At 39.8% G+C, this 18510-nt stretch overlaps 1 protein-coding gene across 4 annotated transcripts in view; it reads right to left on the minus strand.

The window, feature by feature from the left end:
- The window catches only part of LOC129720744 (uncharacterized protein DDB_G0275275), a 385619-nt gene that overhangs the window by 327481 nt on the left and 39628 nt on the right, over positions 1-18510 (minus strand). For all 4 annotated transcript variants that reach the window (XM_055672415.1, XM_055672416.1, XM_055672414.1 and 1 more), the window contains exon 2: positions 9700-11163. The gene's annotated coding sequence lies outside the window, so the exon portion shown is untranslated. The remainder of the gene's footprint in view (positions 1-9699; positions 11164-18510) is intronic.

Consider the following 18510-nt stretch of genomic DNA (forward strand, 5'->3'; position numbering starts at 1 on the left):
TATGTTCTTTCATGCTCTAAACTACTAGAGTTTAATAAATGTAGAGCAGAGAAACTCTAAATTTTACCGACAATGTGTGCAATTTCCATCCGGTACAAAAGGGTTCTCATTCATTCGTGTAGGCTTCACAAGTGTGCTGAAACTAATCTGTCTTCAGAGCGTATGTGCGAGTTTTGCTACGCTTGCGTATTGTTTGAACTTTTGAGTGTTTGGTTTCGTTGATTTTCCCATCATGTTTACTCTCAGTGTTTTACTTGCGATATATGAAATCTCTTTTCTTTAATAGGGCTCTTGTGAATATTTTAGATAGTAGAAAAACTCCGAAGGAGAGTCTTTTGTTGAAGTAAACATTAAAAAAGAAACATGCTCCACATTTCACACATGTCTTATTATGATAATGATAACTATTAAATGCGTTATCTTGATTGGGAGCAAATTACGCTCGTGTTAAAAGAGGCTTGGAGGTAGCATTTTGTCAGTGCGCACTTTCACTCCCTTCTTTGAACGGTTCAAAACTCCGGTTTCATACCATTAGGTTTACGTATCACTCGAATTGATAAATTATGCAGTCACATTTATGGATACCCAACAGCAATGTTTCGACTGTTTAGTTCCAATAAGAAAAGAGTGAAAATAGGATTGGCATCCCATCAATTATTGTGATCCCTGCCGGTCCGTAACTGCTAACGCCACTGTCTTCTGTACCGAATCGTTAATGGTAAACATAGAATTATCAAGTTCAAGTTGTTAACGAAGCTGGATGGAATTTGAACTTCAAACAATTCAATGCGAACAGACCCGCACCGATCGAATGAATGATCTTTTTCTTTCCCCTCGTGGAGGCGGACATGGCGGAAACTTTCCGCACGCTTTTGCTATTGCGTTTACTCGCAACGTCTCAATTTTTCGTTTATCTGACTATCAGTGTGTATGAGTCTACAAACGACACGATCGAACGCGCGTTCGAAATGTTAAACAAATAAATTTAATAAAGGAGCTTTCACCGGGATCGGGACGTGTGGGGTTACCCGTGGTTGAACCTTTCGGGGGCTCTATTGTGCAATGATGATTTCTATCATAAGGTCGTGGTACCACTGCTGCGGTGAGCGCTAAAAACTGCGGTTGTCAGCTGCGGAATTGTAAAAGAAATTGTAGTCTCGAATACCATTATAGATAGTATTTTTGCGCATTTTCACACTGTCATTCTGTTAGTCATTGCAAAATGCTGTGCAGTCATCAAGAATCTGGACCTGATTCTTATTTTCTTATCTTACTATAAGAAACCGGTTCAGTGAAAATGTAATGAACTTAGCTGTTTGTTGGATTTGCAGTCGGGTTACGTGGTTAAATCAAATCTTCTCATTCGTAGTTGAATTTAACGATCACTTTACAGTTACTTTTACTCTGTTTTTTGTTCTACCTGCTTCATTATTTTTTGCGATATAGGTGCGTTTAATATCACTAGTAGTAATAAAACGAGCAGAAAACTGTCTTCCCTTTCTAATAGGTTCTAAGAAGTGCAGTTATTCTAGTTCATGGAGTGACTTCTGCGGCTGTTACTAGTCTGGTTCGATTATATGGTGATCTTTGCAATAATTGCAGGTTGCACTACGGCCGTTGCTTATTTGTTCCGCAGTAGCAGGACCGTTTCATAGCAGCAAACAAAACTTGGTTCACTGCCCCAATAAAAAAGGTCGCAAGGACAGTAAAAATTATTTGTCAACTGTTCTGATGAATTCTCGAACTTTTCGTCGAATATCTCCCATCAATTTCTGCACAGTGGCAACATCAACCGTATCGGCACCACTTCGTTATATCAGATGATGTTTTGATTAATTTGTCACACTTCTTCAATTTAAGCAGTTTGGTGGATTATTCCTTTTTTCGCTAACATCTATATTATTCTGCTTGTATCATTCCAATACATCCCAGGCGTAGTGGTAGCTAACTAGATCGGGCCAGAGCTTCACGGGGCCTTCGTGTGACTGGATGAACGGTAAAACTATCTCCTGAAGACACTTCTCCTTGTAAACTTGTCCACTCATGTTTGGTCCAGTGATGAAAACTCTTGTCTTCTTTCTACAGCTACAGATGGTTTGCCAAATCATCTACTCGCGGTCGAATTTATCCGCAAAAACTAATTTGAACCTATCTGTAGCATTCCCCAAGGTGAAATTTCCTACCCGGGATTTGTCCAAAGTCCATTTTGACGTATACTTTGTCAGGACTTGCTCGTATCGTTTTCTTGCTCGGGGTTTGGCAACCAGATTCAGTTTCTCAGTACGACAACTAGAGGCGCTGCATTAAATAAAAGGGAACGGCCAAACCTTAAACATGTTTTACCAATAAAACTGATTAAGCTTATACATGCGACTCTCAACGATTTCACATCATTCGTCAAATCATGCCTACTAAGCTTCGCGTGCTCTAGGCTACGCGGACGACATCGACATCATCGGTGTCAGTCGTGAAGCTGTGGAGGAGGCCTCAGAAGGGAAGCTGGGAAAATTAGACTCACCATAAACACTGCCAAAACGAATTACGTGCTGGCTGACAGGGAGCGTGGAAGTCCTACGGACGTTGGTGCTGCGGTGGTGATGAAATTTCGAAATTATTGATGAATTTTTTATTTTGTTCACTTGTAATGTTTAATAATGATGTGAGCCGTGAGGTAAATCAACGGATTAGGGAAGTGAATAACGCTTATCACAGTGTGCATAGCCAGCTTAGGTTTCGCAGCCTAAAGATCGCACTATGGTCGGAATCGTGAAATTTCACGACAAAAATCTGTAAGTAGCAAACCATAGATGCTAAAGATTTCTTGTCTTCTAGAAAGTTACTCTACTAAGAGGAATCTTTCTTTTGGTATGACTGGTTACTAGGGTGGTTCTATTGTACTCAAAATAAAAATTGTAACTTTTTTATCTTATAACATAGAGCAATATTGTCTTCCACAAAATTGTAGCTAATACAATTTCATGAAACATTGTTAAAAAAATTATTGCTCTATCTCGTTTTTTCACTGTTCTAAGGCAATTTTTACAAATTCATTCGGGGTGGGTCTAAAAATAACACTATTATTGCTCTAGTTTTTTCAGCTTTCTCCGGTTTTGAAAGCGGTGTTCGAGTGACTTTTAAGGCGTGAAAAATTGCATATTTTGACACTAATAGATAATTGCTACCTTTATAGAGAAAAATGTTACAGGTATTTTTTCATTCTAAAATGACACTTTTTGGAGGCACCCTACTCCCTTGTTTGCACATATATGCAACAACAACACGTTTAGGATGAAAGTTCATAGTTTCACCTTCAAAACCCATTTTGTAGAATTAGTCAACTTTTGTTCCCTGTAGGGAAAAAAATGCATTTAAAAACTTGGAGTTTTCACACAAAAATTTGTTAGGCTGACATTATAAAACAATCTAGTTATTCCAACTCGATTTTTATTTGGAAAATTCGTTCGACTTTTGGGGCATGAAAAAGCGCTTATTTTGATGTCAATAAATAGTTTCCAATGCTCGTTGAAACTAAATTATCGTTGTTTTAATATTGAAAAATGGCATTTTTATAGGGTCCTCTACATATTCAAATATTTACAAACCTAAATCGTTTTTATATTAATCCAAGTTCTCTTTCCACTCAATCGTAGACCTTTGAATATCCGTTCTTTTTCTGGCAGATCTAGTTGCAAGAATGGGATCTGAAGAATCCATAGCACGATAAAAAACATCCGTAAAATTCGCAGCTCTAGAATTTTTTCGGGCGTGAAATTGGCGATCGTTCCGATAATACTTGTTTCTAGCTTCAGAGCCTTATTCACTCATAAATCCCGTTTAAAGGGGCAGACTTGCCATGATCCTGGTAGAATGCGCTAAAATTTTATGAAGTGTCGCTGGCATGGGATACCACCCGTATAGGTTCACGTACATATTGAATGTCACATCACAAAGCTTATCGAAGTCCGCTATATCTATTTGTGTAATTCCACAAAAAAATGGGCAACCATTTTAATCGATTATTTTTCCTATAGACTAAAAATACCATTTCTTGCTATAAGATTTTGTTTGAGTCATCAAAAAGAAATACAAAAAATTTATTTTTTGAAGTACAAAATTATTATCTACAACTTTGCCGGAGATACTATACGATCAATGAAACCGTTTAAATGCTAGAAACATTTTTGATCATTTATAGACACTCGAATGTACAAAATGTTATCTTTAGCTTACAGAAGCACCAGTGCAATGTTTCAAAAATGATAATTAAAAAAATAATAAAGCTGAAAATTTTTCTGTGGAATTGCTCACATGATCTAGGCCGTTTATTATTACTATTACAGCAGCTAGCTTTTTTACCAATTTTTCGTTTAGACCGAGTGCCAATGCAAACTTCTCTGGCTGCGATAGAAGTTTACGGCACATCGACCCAGTGGTTGATGATCCACCTCCTCCCTGTTTAGGTACATCGACACGAGCGTTGAACTTTTGAATGGTAAATTAGCAAATTTTTGTGTGAAAACTCCAAGTTTTTAAATGCATTTTAACCCTAAAGGGAACAAAAGTTGACTAATTCTACAAAATGGGTTTTGAAGGTGAAACTATGAACTTTCATCCTAAACGTGTTGTTGTTGCATATATGTGCAAACAAGGGAGTAGGGTTCCTCCGAAAAGTGTCATTTTAGATCATTTTTTTTTCTCTGAATAGGTAGCAATTATCTATTAGTGTCAAAATATGTGGTTTTTCACGCCCTAAAAGTCGAAGACTCGAACACCGCTTTCAAATCCGAATAAAGCTAAAAAATCTAGTGCAATAATAGTGTTATTTTTAGACTCACCGCGAATGAATTTGTAAAAATTGCCCTAGAACAGTGAAAAAACGAGGTAGAGCAATAATTTTTTCACCAAAGTTTCATGGAATTTAATTAGCTACAATTTTGTGGAAGACAATATTGCTCTAAGTCATAAGATAAAAAAGTTACAATTTTTATTTTGAGTACAACAGGACCACCCTAGTAACCAGTCATACCCAAAGATAGATTCCTCTTAGTAGAGTAACTATTTAGAAGACAAGAAATCTCTAGCATCTATGGTTTCCGACTTACAGATTTTTGTCGTGAAATTTCACGATTACGACCATAGTGGATCAGGACGCAGATCCTCTTGGTGGCGCTCTACGGACATGAATCATGAAGCAGGCCGATTGGTGAACACCTGAAGTCTTTAAGCGTAGAATCTTGCGAAGAATTGTGGGTGTGGAACAGGCTCATGATTCACGAGCTGTACGAAGTAAACAATCACGTTGATATTGTCAAGCTGATGAAACACGGTAGGTTACAGTGGGCTGGCCACATTGCACGTAAGACATTGAGGCATGCGTTGAATGTGCGCTGTAGGCAAGGATTCCCGAGCAAGAGATCCAACGGGCGACTGGATATTCGAACTCCTGAAAATTTACTGATTTTTCTCAGATGAGTTCATTTCTACTCTCTAGTCTTTTTTTAAGCATTTGGAGAATATCATGCAAAAATTTTCAGAAGTGAGGTATTATAGAGTGAGCTTAAGAGTTTACCAGGCACCACAAGAGTACAGCCTTTTTTTACCGTCTTCTCAGAATACTTTTTCTGTTGCTGTTTGTTCGTGTTATCCACCCACGATAGCAGTCGGGTAATCACAAAAGGAAACGAAAACTGTACTTCGTGTGTCGATTCGGCATTGTTTGAAGAGTCTCTTCGAAAAAGCGAATGTAGAAGAGAGAAGAAGATAGGTTGGTAAACGGCTGGGCAGTGCGTACCAGCACTACACCCGTACTAGTTGGCATAACTCTATACCCTAGAGTGGTCCAATGCGTAATGCCCAGCAACTCCTATCCCTACCTCCACGAGGTATCGACTGGGATACTAGCAACCAAGGGAAGATCGGTGAACCGGTGGGGACTTGGTCGTATGCTGATAGGGGGGTTCTTCTTGAAGAGTAGCTTTCCTGAACATCTGTTCCCCAGGTTAAGGGCGACTCAAACAACGACTGATCCGGAGCGGATGGCTGAACTGTGAAATGCGGTGTCTCAGCAACTACACCTAAGGCGGCAGCCCCATCGCGAGACTAGGCGTCACAGCCCTAGTAAGGCAGCATGCTGAAATAAACATACTACGAACAATTCAGAGAATGATACGAATCGGAACAATCGGTATACGGACATAGGCAAACGAAAAGGGACAACGATTGGAAACTTGGCACTTGGAATATTAGGACTCTGCTCGAACCACGCGCTGACATCTTGACCAGAGAGCTAAGGAAGGCAAAAGTGGAGGTAGCAGCTATACAAGAGGTGCGTTAGCTTAAACTCGGAGAACGCGAATTCCCGACGGTTGATCCGACCGTGGGCACTTTTTTCAAGTATCACATCTACTACAGTGGCGGCGACAGAGTGGAACAGGGCGTCGGTTTCGTGCAACTCGGGAGCCAAATGAAGCGTTCCATTAGGTGGAGGCCTATTAATGACCGTTTATGCATATTATGGATCAAGGGCCGATTCTTCAATTACAGCCTTTTTAACGTGTACGCGCCGACAAACGACAAAACCGATGACGTGAAGGAGGATTTCTATGAGTTTCTTGAGAAAACTTATGGAGAGTGCCTACAATATGACACAAAGATCGTGTTTTGGTAACAGCCCAAATCCACCGGAGACATTTTCCTCCTTTTTTTATTTGCCTATGACGAATGACGTGTGACGTGTGGCTGTAAAAAGAAAAAGAAATACATGCCATCGTCGACATGGAAATGAGGTAAACGACTAGGAAAAAATGGGGAACTAGACTAGACTAGGGGGTGTATGGGGAACTAGACGGGAACATTAGTTTTTCTGTCGGCTGTCTTCATTTTACAAATATCACTACTGTCACAAAGGAACGCTCTTGAATATCATCAAAAAACTGTTATCGCTTGGTACATTTTTCCTCTGGAGTTTACACCATTTGCCACGCGAATTTTCGGTCTCGTTGGATAGCCAAAATGTAAAAAATTATGAACGATTTTTATAATATTTAACTTATACAGACGTCAAAAAGATAGACGACATTATCCCAAGCATATGTCGTTGGTCCGCGACGAATGACTGATTTTGTGGTTGAAGTTCCTCTGAAAAAAAAAATCAATCAATACGCCGTTGACTAGTAATGTCAGCCAACATCGAATTTGAGTAATACTTCTGGTAGAATTAAGGATGGTACAGCAAAGAACTAAGGCGCCACGAATCACCGCTGGGTTCAGTTACAATAGTATGGCAATAAAAAGGGTACAAAAAGCAGCTTCTCAGTAGAATCAATATTTGGTGTCTCCTTGCTGACACGTACGGTTGTGTACGATCTAGAATGTACTCATAGAATAGTATTTTTCCGTGTACAGCCGGTGTTATACAACGCCTAGGTATGGTGGAAATTGTTAGCAGTTCGTTTCTGCCTGCTGACACGTACGGTTGTGTGTAGTCTTCTTCTTCTGTTACACAATAAGAATCGGAGTGGCTCGTGCTGCTCTGTTTATTTGAAACAGACTGAGGATTCTGTTCGAATCTTTGGCTTATTGAACCAGTATCCTATCTCGATACTAGTTCGAAGTTTTCTTAGTAATGTCAAATTACTATCCAGTGTACAAAGTTTCACAAAGCGAAAATTAAAGAGCTGAAATTCTGAATTTTATGAATCATAGCCAAAATGGTCTGCGTTTGTGAACTAATACATAAACTCCTCTACTTTTTTCACGCATTTTTTTACGCATCACACATCCATCGCGTAAAAGTTCTTTTTTAGGTAAGGATAATTTCATAAAGCAAACTGAGGATTATTATTGGAATGTTCAAATCAAAATGTTTGGAGTAATATACAACATTTTTACTTGAAATAAGTAAACTAGAAGTTATTTTGTTTATACAAAAAGTTATTGAATAAAAATTCCTTTTATTGAAATTTTCAAGAATCTGGCGAAAAAAAGTTTTTTAAAAGCCCATGACCAACATTTTAGTAGAGATCAAAATTTTTGAGATTTAATTTTTGATGTTTTGAAAAATGACGTTTATGTAATTAATATTTATTTGTAAAGTCATCTGACACATGTATGATCTTAATAAAATAATAAATCAGTTACACTAAACATCTTAAAATGGTTATCGCATACAAGAGAGTCGTCGTGATGCCTTCAAATCGTCTCGAAATTCCATAGTAGAACAGTTCGTAGACAGCATTGAATTGTGGGGCCATAAATCGGACCGGATTAAACAGCCCATAGCTCACTTTGCTCGGTTCGAGGTACCGGAAGTCTCTTGTGCGAAGCCATCTCTCAGGTGCGTAAAGGTTTATCTGCTGTAGTATTGCAGAGCAATCAATTTGTTCGGATAAGATTTTAGCAACAAAAACGGCTAGAGCTGTAGTTCGTCGCTACCCAAGCGTTTCAAGTGCCAGTATCTTACATAGAGCTTCATATTAGGGCAAGTCTGATGGGTTATTCCAGGGAAGCAGGCGAAGAGCTTTATTCGATTCTAGCGCTCCATTTTACTTGTGATGGGCACCAGGCTACCGAACAAGACTCGAGTATAGAGCGCACCAGCGAGAGTGATCGAAGTCACTTAGGATCCAGCAATTCATTAGCTATCATAAAAATAAATCCCAGCTGACGGTTAGCCTTCGAGATCATCATCAGATTTTTTCAAAGTGTGGACGAAATGTGAGCGCGCCACACCAAAATCACGGATGTGAGCTACCCGTTGCAATGTATGATTAAGTACTGTGTAATCAAATAAGATTGGATTCTGCTCGCAGCACTTCTGAACAGTTAGTGTGAAAAGACTCGTCATGCACCATACTATTGTTCAAAGGTTGTAGTCCCGGATCGGATTCGGATGAGGCTTTGATTACAGCGAATATTTTCACATCATCTGCGTAAAGTAAGCGAACACCAGGTGGCAGTAACGTGGATATCTCGTTGGTGAAAAGTGTGAAAAGCAGGGGATCTTAATTGCTTCCTTGTGGGACGCCAGAAAGTTTGGTGAAATATTCCGATTATTCCAAACCAATTTTCACGCAGAGGTCGCGGTCCGTCAGGTATAATTTCATCCATTTTATGAGATCACCAGAAATTCCAAGTTTCTCGATCCTACTCAGTAGTATTTCGTGAACGAATCGATCGAAAGCGCTTTCAGGTCTTTGCATCTGTTTTGCAGAAGATTTCTTCCCAAATGGCGACAATTTTGGTTGATTCTTTTCAATTGATATTTATTCGAAAATTTCAACGGTATTTTACACATTCGTAAGACAGCTAGTTAATCATAACTTTCGTTTCATTCATTAGAATTGTTGATATTGATCAAAATTTAGGATTTGAGGGTCATATTCTTCAACTGCTTAAAAAGGCGTCTTTTCTTAAAGCGTTTACCTTACTTTAGGAAAGCACTCGTAACGCTGAAACATTTATTTTAGACGTTTCATCAGTGGTTTATGCAGCACAGTATCTTTGTGTTTCAAATTTCAAACATATGTATAAAAAATCCCAAACCTAAATCAGTTATATAATTGTTTTTGTTTTTTTTTTATTACCAATAGCAAGACATTTTGAAAATTTAGGAGCGTTGAAAGTGTGAGGCTGCTCGAGGGTTACGATACGTTTCCACATTCAACGATAATAAATGTTGTCAATGGTTGTGATATTTACCTTTTTCTTTGATCCGATTCCAGCACCAAATTTCCTGCTGTGAACTATCGGAAGCACGAAATAGCCGGAAACAATCGAAAATAGATTACCAAAACTAAAATATCGTCGTCGATAACTTCACACTCTATTTTATGCTGCGCTTAGCCCGTCTTTCTTACACTCCGCTAAAGCGCCTAAAGGAAAATAATTGCGATCGGTCTAGGTATGGTAATTTTTTTTGTTTGGTCTTGTGTTACCGCCCTCCGGCCGAAACTAAGCTAATGGACAGACAAAGGAAACAAAAACAATCGGGCACACACATAAACCACTCTGTTAAACTTTTTTTCTGTTTTTGTCTCCTAAACTCCATACACTTTCTTCGTAGTGTTTTTCTTCACTCCTACAGCCTCACTTTGTTATTCACGTTTCGCATTGAATTATTTTTTGCTTACTGAAAACAAAACTCGAGAAAAGGTTTCATTTGCATTGCACACTTTTCACTCGGCCAGCCAAACCCTTTTTCCGTTCGATTATTCCGATGAAACTATTTTGATTGGCGGTGAAGTCACATTGAAACATTCTTTTCACACCGAACAGTATCAGTTGCTATATCACAGTCCGCGTGATCGCACGGTGCAGTCATGTAGAACCTCCACGGACGAACACTCCGTTCGCTCGTAGCCAGTTCGAACCCACTTCGGATCCTCTCGGCGGGTCAAGTGGCGTAAAGGGACCACCACCGATCTAGAACCAGTTGCCCAGCGAAGCCCTACCAATACAGCCGGCAACCGGTCTTGGTGCTTTTTCTTCGTTGCCTACACTAATATTGTTTTTCTTTTTGCTGGGCTGTTGCTGAAAATGCGCCTTATTTCGAGCATGCATAAATCAGTGGAAGAATGTGCCCTGGCTTGGCCTGTCTGAATCGCCGCATACACACAAGGCAGTAAGGGCCGGTTTCCGTCTCGCCTGGCGAAATTGATCTTCGCCAATCGGTGGAGCTGCGGCAGGGGCGGACAACCAGAGGAGGTCAGCTGGGACAGAGACCGCGCTCACAGCAAAACTGGATTTCTTCTGTTCAAACGTTGGAAATCGGAATTTTCACATATTCATATATGCAATCGTTCGGTACGCGAGATGGGATATTCGCTCGAATCTGATCGGCTGGACTGGGCACAGGTCGGGATGGTGATTGTGGTGAGAAGTTCTCCGACGACGTTTTTATTCAGCTTTTGCTGCTTGCAGAAGTCGTTTTCTCCTGTTTCGCGAAATATATTTTTCAGTGGCTCCGGTTTTGCAACTTTTTTTATCTTTTTTTACTTCACGTGTGCTTCGGTGTAAGTGTGCACTTTTCGGGATGTCGATGGCGGTGAAGTCATTACGAAAACCTCCTGGAATTTCGCTGCTTGTTTTCTGCGCTATCAAGTGCGGTTCGCTTTGCGAAGGCTGCCATTGATGGTCGCTAAGGGTCGTATGCTTGAATCAGTACTGAAACGGGGAACAGAGAAGGACGAAGTTAATTATATTGGTTCGTTTGTGTGTATTGTTGTATCGAGAAAAAATGTTATGGATCTCTCATAATTATACACTCTTGTTTTCGGATTTTAGTGTTCAGTAATATATTTTTTACTGAAAGCATTCATGTGACATTTCTCTATCCTTGATTTTCCACCAATGTTTTTGTTTCATAGTTTAAGTTTCCAAGTTCTTTTATACAATAACATTGTGAAACGTATCACTTGAAGCTTGTTTCTTGACTGTTAAAGTTAGGGAGATAATGTTTTCTAAGCAGCTCTTTCTTGATACCTTTGTACGTATAAGAAATAAAAATACTGGTCAAAGAAGCAACAGTATTGAAAAGCGGTAAAAGTCCCATTATTCGGGATCACAGTCAGTCTGCCGCACTACTAATTTCCAGGCTGATTTATAGGTTACATGGTCAACGATTCGACTTTTAGTTCAACATAACCATAATTCAATGCTAATGCCAATTTGGTATGATAAAAACTGCTGTTAGTAGTTTATTTTGAATGCAGAAGAACTAGAGCTAATGAAGCAGCGACTTCAAGCTGCTCTACTTCCTGCTAATATATGACCTAGCCGGGGTCCGAACTCGACAGGGGTGCACCAATCACGGTCATGCTTTCGTATGCGAGCGGAAAGTTCTTCGCTGTTGCAGACATTAAAAGAAAATTACCCCACATAAAATTTCTATTTAATGATTAATAAGGCCAAGGCGGCGCTTTCTGTGCTCACACAAAGGCAATCGTGCCCTTTGCTAACAGAAAAATGTAGCATTGCTGCTGTTCACAGCGATTGGTTCATCGAATGAGGGCCTAGTCTGCGACAAGCTTTGATATTTGGAACATTGTAGAAAATATTGAACACAAAACCGCTGGAGACAAATTTTCAGACTTTGTGCTGCGGTGAATGTATTCTACTTTTTATCTATGGATACATCTATTTCTTCGAATATGAACACCGTTTTGTGACACGCGTTACATATTTCGATACGATCACGTTTGAAAAACTGAGTTGGAAATTTATTACCTCTGAGTTCAGCTTCACCGAAAATAAAGAAAAAGTATAGATAATTAACTATTTTGTATTATCTGAAAAAAGTAATCTATCTATTCTTATTTAGTAATCTATCTATTTGAGTATTCTTTTTTTTAATTATCATCATGGGTTTAGCACAGTTTTCATGAGCATAAACGTCATTTTGTGCTATTATTATTTTTCATTACCGCCTAATTTTTGAGAAGGGCTTATGTAAACTTGGTTTTAACGATTGCAAAATTGTTAGAACCAGAACGGTTTGTTTAAACTGTGTGATGCTTTTGACAAAGTTGTAGACAACGATTTTGTCCTTCCGAAAAAAAACACACCGCAAATATTTTTTCAAGATAGAACATCACTGAAGTTAAGTAACGCTGGTGAACATAGGTTTTGATACTAGAGCTCAAACTGGAAAAAAAAAATGGATGATTAGAGGTTTTTAACCATTCCTGTGAATTTTGGTGCCCCTAGCAATGATAACTTTTTCAGAGCCGATGAAGATGTATCTAACACAGGTATAGGGGCTCCACTTGCATCCGTGTAAAGAACAAGAATTAAGCTGAATTTTCCACACGCCGTTTTTTGTATCGAGTTGAGCGTAGATTTTTGCAACGAAGGCGGAGCGACGCAGAGTCGAGGAATAGAAATGGAACAAAACACCTTCAATACTACTGAATTATTATCATGAGCATCAAAAGAAAAATTTATGCTTTTCTGATGCGAAAATTACCCTGGTTCTAGATCAACTAATCTGCGTTATCGATATTGGACCGATAACGGTATTCAACTGGGTATAAAGGAACAATTGAACCGGAAAATCACCCAATTTAGCAGTGAAATTTCTTAAAATAAGCGTTATATCTTGCTGCGATAAACTGTTCATAGGCAACACTACCGTTCATAACTCTTATCTTCAAGCATTCGTAGTTCTGAAAAAAACTGATTCTATAATTTTCAACTAGACATGCGTGCTACAGAACGCTGATGATCGCACCACCGGTAGCATCGAATATTTTGCTTGGCCGCACATAATAAATTTGCTCTCCGCTCTGCCCTCCGGTAACTGTGCTAGCAAAATATCCTGTAGCATACAATGGTACCTGTCGCTGTCATATGCAAAATGAAGGTAAGGTGTTCCGCAGTGCCTGAATGTTGACTCGTACGCAACTCTCGTTTCTCAATGTCGCGTATCGTTTATAGCCATACTCCACTCGCTACCATGTGACGAACAAGAATGAAGCTGAATTTTCTACACGCAGTCTTTTGTATCGAGTTGAGCATAGATTTTTGCCTTGAAGGCGTGGCCACGCAGTCTCAAGAAAGAGAAACGAAACAAACACTTTGTTGAGTCAGGACAGGATATGTACTGCCGTAATCTCGCAAACTGACGTAAGCGCCAAAGTGGCCGATTTGTGTTTTTTGAGATTAAATGATAGAACCTATAGGCACCTATAGGCACCAAAATTTTATCAAAAGTACAAAAACTAGCGTCATTAATTCACGAAAACGGAATGACATAACCGCTATTTCTATAGATGAAGAAAAATGAAACCGCCATTTTTACTCAACGTGACGTAAATCCAACCCAACTATGTTTGTGATGCTTTTATTTTATTCAACGATTCGCAAATTTAACCAAATTTGGCATGTAGATGTTTTTGGGAGCAGGAAATATTTCTATGGTGGTACGACAACTCTCTCTTCTCTGCAAGAGAAGGGTTCCGTCCAAGTGAAACTCATATTTGAAACAATTTTTTTCCGGAAAATAGCCTAAAATGATAGAAATGATGCCCAGGAGCCAATAATTGCCCCCAGAAACTATTTTGAATTCTAAGATGGCAACTTATGGTTTCTTTATAACAGACCAAAAGGGCCAAATACCACCCAATATTAAAATTTCTAGAATCAGACTGATACCCAGAGGCCAGAAATTGAGCCTTTTTGAAATCCAAGATGACGACTTCGGTGTTTCTACAAAAAATGACGTTGGTAACATAACTTCAGTTAATGAACCTTTTTTCACAAATCATACGTTCGGCAATGTTTTGTTATTATATTAATGTATTATGTACAGAACAGATTGTTGAAATTCGTCCTAACACTCATTATACAAACGTTTTTGGAAAAAGCTTCGTACTGAAAATTTTACTCGCTGTCGCATACGTCGGTCTGCGTGATTACGGCAGTGTAGGCAGTGGAATTTATTTCGTCCATGTTATTGTCAATGGAAGCAAAGCAATAGCGAGGGAAATGTATGGGAAAGCTTGAACTTTTCACCTATTCTTACCATTAAGCAGTAAAGCAACAGTGTTGAAAATTATATCAAACAATTGTCTCGCATTTTATTTATCGATCGACACATAAATGATTAAGATGCATTAAGTGGTTCGCTTGCTATAATTGTTTGAAATCTGACGCAACATTTGCCAGTTTCATTTTCAGTTTTACAAAACTGCAATCTAGCATAGAAAACAAAGACGTAGTCCTACGTCAAAAAAGCATAGTTGCTTAGGGTAGTGAGGCTTATATACCTTCAAGGTTTCACCGCATTCTTAGAGGGTACTTCCAACCCTTCAGTCGAGCTGGCGAGAAATTCTTTATATAATTTATAATAACCGTCTCTATTGACAAAACAGTAAAAATCCTGTTGGGGCCACGCACATGTGCGTGCTGTTTATTTCAATAAAGTACAAAGTTGTTCAACCTTCTGATTTTTAACCGATTTAAACCAACTAAACTTAAGTCTCTGAAAAAGTTATCTTTCTGGGGGCATCAAAATTAGCAGGATTGGTTCAAAAGTTATGATCTTTTTTTCCAGTTTGAGCTCTAGGGCAGAACCTGTGTTTCCCGGTGTTATTTTCCAACTTTTTGAGGTGAAATATCTATTGATTAGCGTGCAATACTTACTGTGGCCCAATCAAAATAAATTAGTACTATGTGTTTAAATAACAGCAATGCAACATTTAGGTTCACCTCAGGCATATTCCGAGAATTGAATGTGAGTTTTCCATACTTTGGAACCAACAGACAATAAGAATGCTATTGGGGCCATGCATAAGTATGTTCCAATATCTTATTGCAAGACGAAATACTAAACGATACGGACTCGGCTTAAACCACCATATCATAGGAAGGCTGCTGGGACCTTGCATAAATGTGTGTGATTTACTTGAAAGAAATTAAAAGTTATTATATATTAATTTTTGTAACCTAGTCAACCGTTATATACTCGGCAGGGTACCCGGGTACCTTTTCAGAATTTTTTGCTTCAAAAAACATGGTTAACCTCCAAGCCTGCTTAAACTATTGGAATGCTTCGAACTAGTGGAAATTTTCTATCATCTGACTGTTTATAGCAGCAGAAGGAGGGGGTTCGAGGAGGGGGAGTTCAAAATTTTTTACCCCATAAGTGTTCGGCAGGGTACCCGGGTACCCACAATTTAAAATGCTCACTTTTTCGATTTTTGACCCTGAGTTTTGATCTTGGCCTGTCCAAAGAGTGGCTAATCTGTTTATTTTTAGAATCTGGGATCGATGGGAACCGGACATCATATATGGTTCCTAACTCCGGATCTTCGGGACCATGTTCCGATGAGACAAATTAGTTCAATTGTCAATTAAACTGAACAACATTGATATCCCAATTCATGAAATCACTTCAGGAGTTGATTTTCATTAATTTTGAGTTCATCTGATAAGTTGTCTCCGAAATGATTCCTAATCTTGAACATGGTCTCAGAGATCTGGATTTACGGGTACTAAATGGGGACCAATGGCTGTTCGAGATCCGGGATACTTAAAATAGACAAATTCCCCAATCTTTCGGCAGGTCAATATCCAAAAAAGACCAAGAATTGGAAAAGTTAGAAGCAATTCCTTTTGTTGAGTACCCGGGTACCCTGCCTAGCACCTACGGATGTTAAAACTGCCGAGTACATAACGGTTAAACCAACTGACAACAAGAATGTTGTTGGGGCCACGCACAAATGTGTGGGTTTACAGCAAAATTGTGATAAATTTCAACGTTTTAAAACCGGTTTAAACTAACAGTAAAGAAGCTGTTGGGGCCAGGCATACGTGTGCGTGGTTTGTATAAAAAAAAGTACTATGTTTTCGCATTCTCCGTTTACAAGGAAACGGAGAAAAGAAATGCTCGCTAAAGGTATCGAAATCGTTCAAAAATCGCAGTGTTCAGTAATAGGTTAAACACAAATTCAAATCTGGAAAACATTGAGTCCGAAAAATATGTCATGGGTCACGATTTCTATTTACTATTTTGCTTGTCCTTTTACTGCTATATAGTACTAAAGGCGATTTTCAACGCTCCTAGTACGTTATCTAAAAACCAATCTTTCTCGATACTTTTTTCAATCATTTTCAAGTGCGACTGCCAAAAAATCTCCAATGAATACTACATGGTATACAACCTAAAACTTGGCATGAAATAGTGACGTAGGACTAAACACTGTAACTAAAAGAATTACAAAAACTAGTGAGCCCGCAGACAGAATCAGAACATTTGTTGAGAGACTTGCGTATTTTTTCTCAGCATCCTCTTAAAATCTTTATTTTATATATATATTCAACAACACTCGAAAGACTTTCGTTTATCCTTGGCGATATTGTGCCTGCTTGTTCAAATAACATTTATTTGCATCGTTGTTGTTGAATGAGCACCAAGAGTTCCTACATCAGTCTTCATCAGAATCAATTCTATTTTCTCAACAACCAAGAGTTATATCTCTCTCTTAACTTTCTTACTCTTGAAATGACTTCGAGGCTGCTACATAGGCTCACCAATGGAGAATCATTTACAGATATGTATAACAAAACTATCAACAAGTTTCGGCGAAACACAAGGCGAAAATTCGTATCAATCAAAACTGCAACGATCATTCTGTGCCGAACACGCATCAGTACTGGACGTGTTTGGTGATCGGTCCGATAGAGTATAAAACAAAAGACGAGTGAAATAAATCCGGGTTCAAGGTCGTGCCTTTGTGCAACTGTTTCGCATCGTGACTGCCAGCTGGTGCGCAAGCCGATTTGGCTGCTGGCTGGATTGTGCTACAGCAGTGGACGAGACACAAACGAGGAAAAAGAAGAAGCCATCAGTGTCAGCGAGTTGTATCGCTGTGTGGAGTGATCTCACACCTGGCTCGCTGCTGGTGGCTGTTTGGTGCTGCTGTATTGGTGCTGCTGGCTGTAACGGCTGCTACTTCGAACGATCGGACAACCAACCTTACTGGAAGGGAGAAATAAAAAGGTACGTGTTCTTGTCAGCGCTAGTGCGCTAGACTTAGCGCAATGGATGTAGATCCCTCGCCTCCCGCGCCACCATCCCCGAACCCCTCTGACCCTGACCCTTCTGTTACCCCCTCCCCTGTTCATTCTTCAGTCCCCCCTCGCCCCAGGCTTTACCCAGACGGAGCCCAGGGCAGCTATACTGTTTATTTTCGGCCAAAGGCAGGACCGAAATCGAAAAAGTTGAACCTCTTGCAGATTTCTAAAGACCTGACGAAGGAGTACAAGGGCGTGACCGAAATTTCCAAGGTCCGGCCTAACAAGCTCCGTGTCGTGGTCGGTAACCTGAAAGAGGCCAACGATATAGCTTGCTCTGAGCTCTTCACACGCGAGTATCGCGTTTACATACCCGCACGAGACGTGGAGATCGACGGTGTCATAACCGATTCGAGTCTGTCCGTCGAGTGTATACTGCAAAGTGCCAAAGGGTGCTTTAAGAACAAAACGTGTCCCGAAGTAAAGGTGCTCGACTGCAAGCAATTGCGGTCAGCATCGATCATCGGTGGCAAAACAGTATACACTCCGTCAGACTCGTTTCGAGTTACGTTCGCCGGGTCTGCACTACCAAGCCACGTCTCGATCCACCGGGTTCGTCTCCCTGTGAGGCTCTACGTGCTCCGCGTCATGAACTGCCTGAATTGCAAGCAGTTAGGCCATACAGCCGCCTACTGCTGCAATAAGGCACGTTTTGGCAAGTGTGGGGAGTCTCATGCGGAAGATTCTTGCAGTGTTAACGCTGAAAAGTGTATTCACTGCGGAGAAAATCTGCATGAGCTCTCGACATATGCGGTGTACATGCAGCGCAGGGATAAAATAAAACGGTCTCTCAAAGAGCGTTCAAAGCGTTCCTACGCTGACATGCTGAAGAAGACCGTTACCACTTCTCCCGTTACTTCGAACCCCTTCGATCTGTTGTCCTCTGATGAAACCGATTCTGACGATTCACCAGCGGGAGCGTCTTACGCCAATCCT

This window comes from Wyeomyia smithii, chromosome 2 (genome assembly GCF_029784165.1).
Source record: "Wyeomyia smithii strain HCP4-BCI-WySm-NY-G18 chromosome 2, ASM2978416v1, whole genome shotgun sequence".
In the NCBI taxonomy this organism is placed as follows: domain Eukaryota; kingdom Metazoa; phylum Arthropoda; class Insecta; order Diptera; family Culicidae; genus Wyeomyia; species Wyeomyia smithii.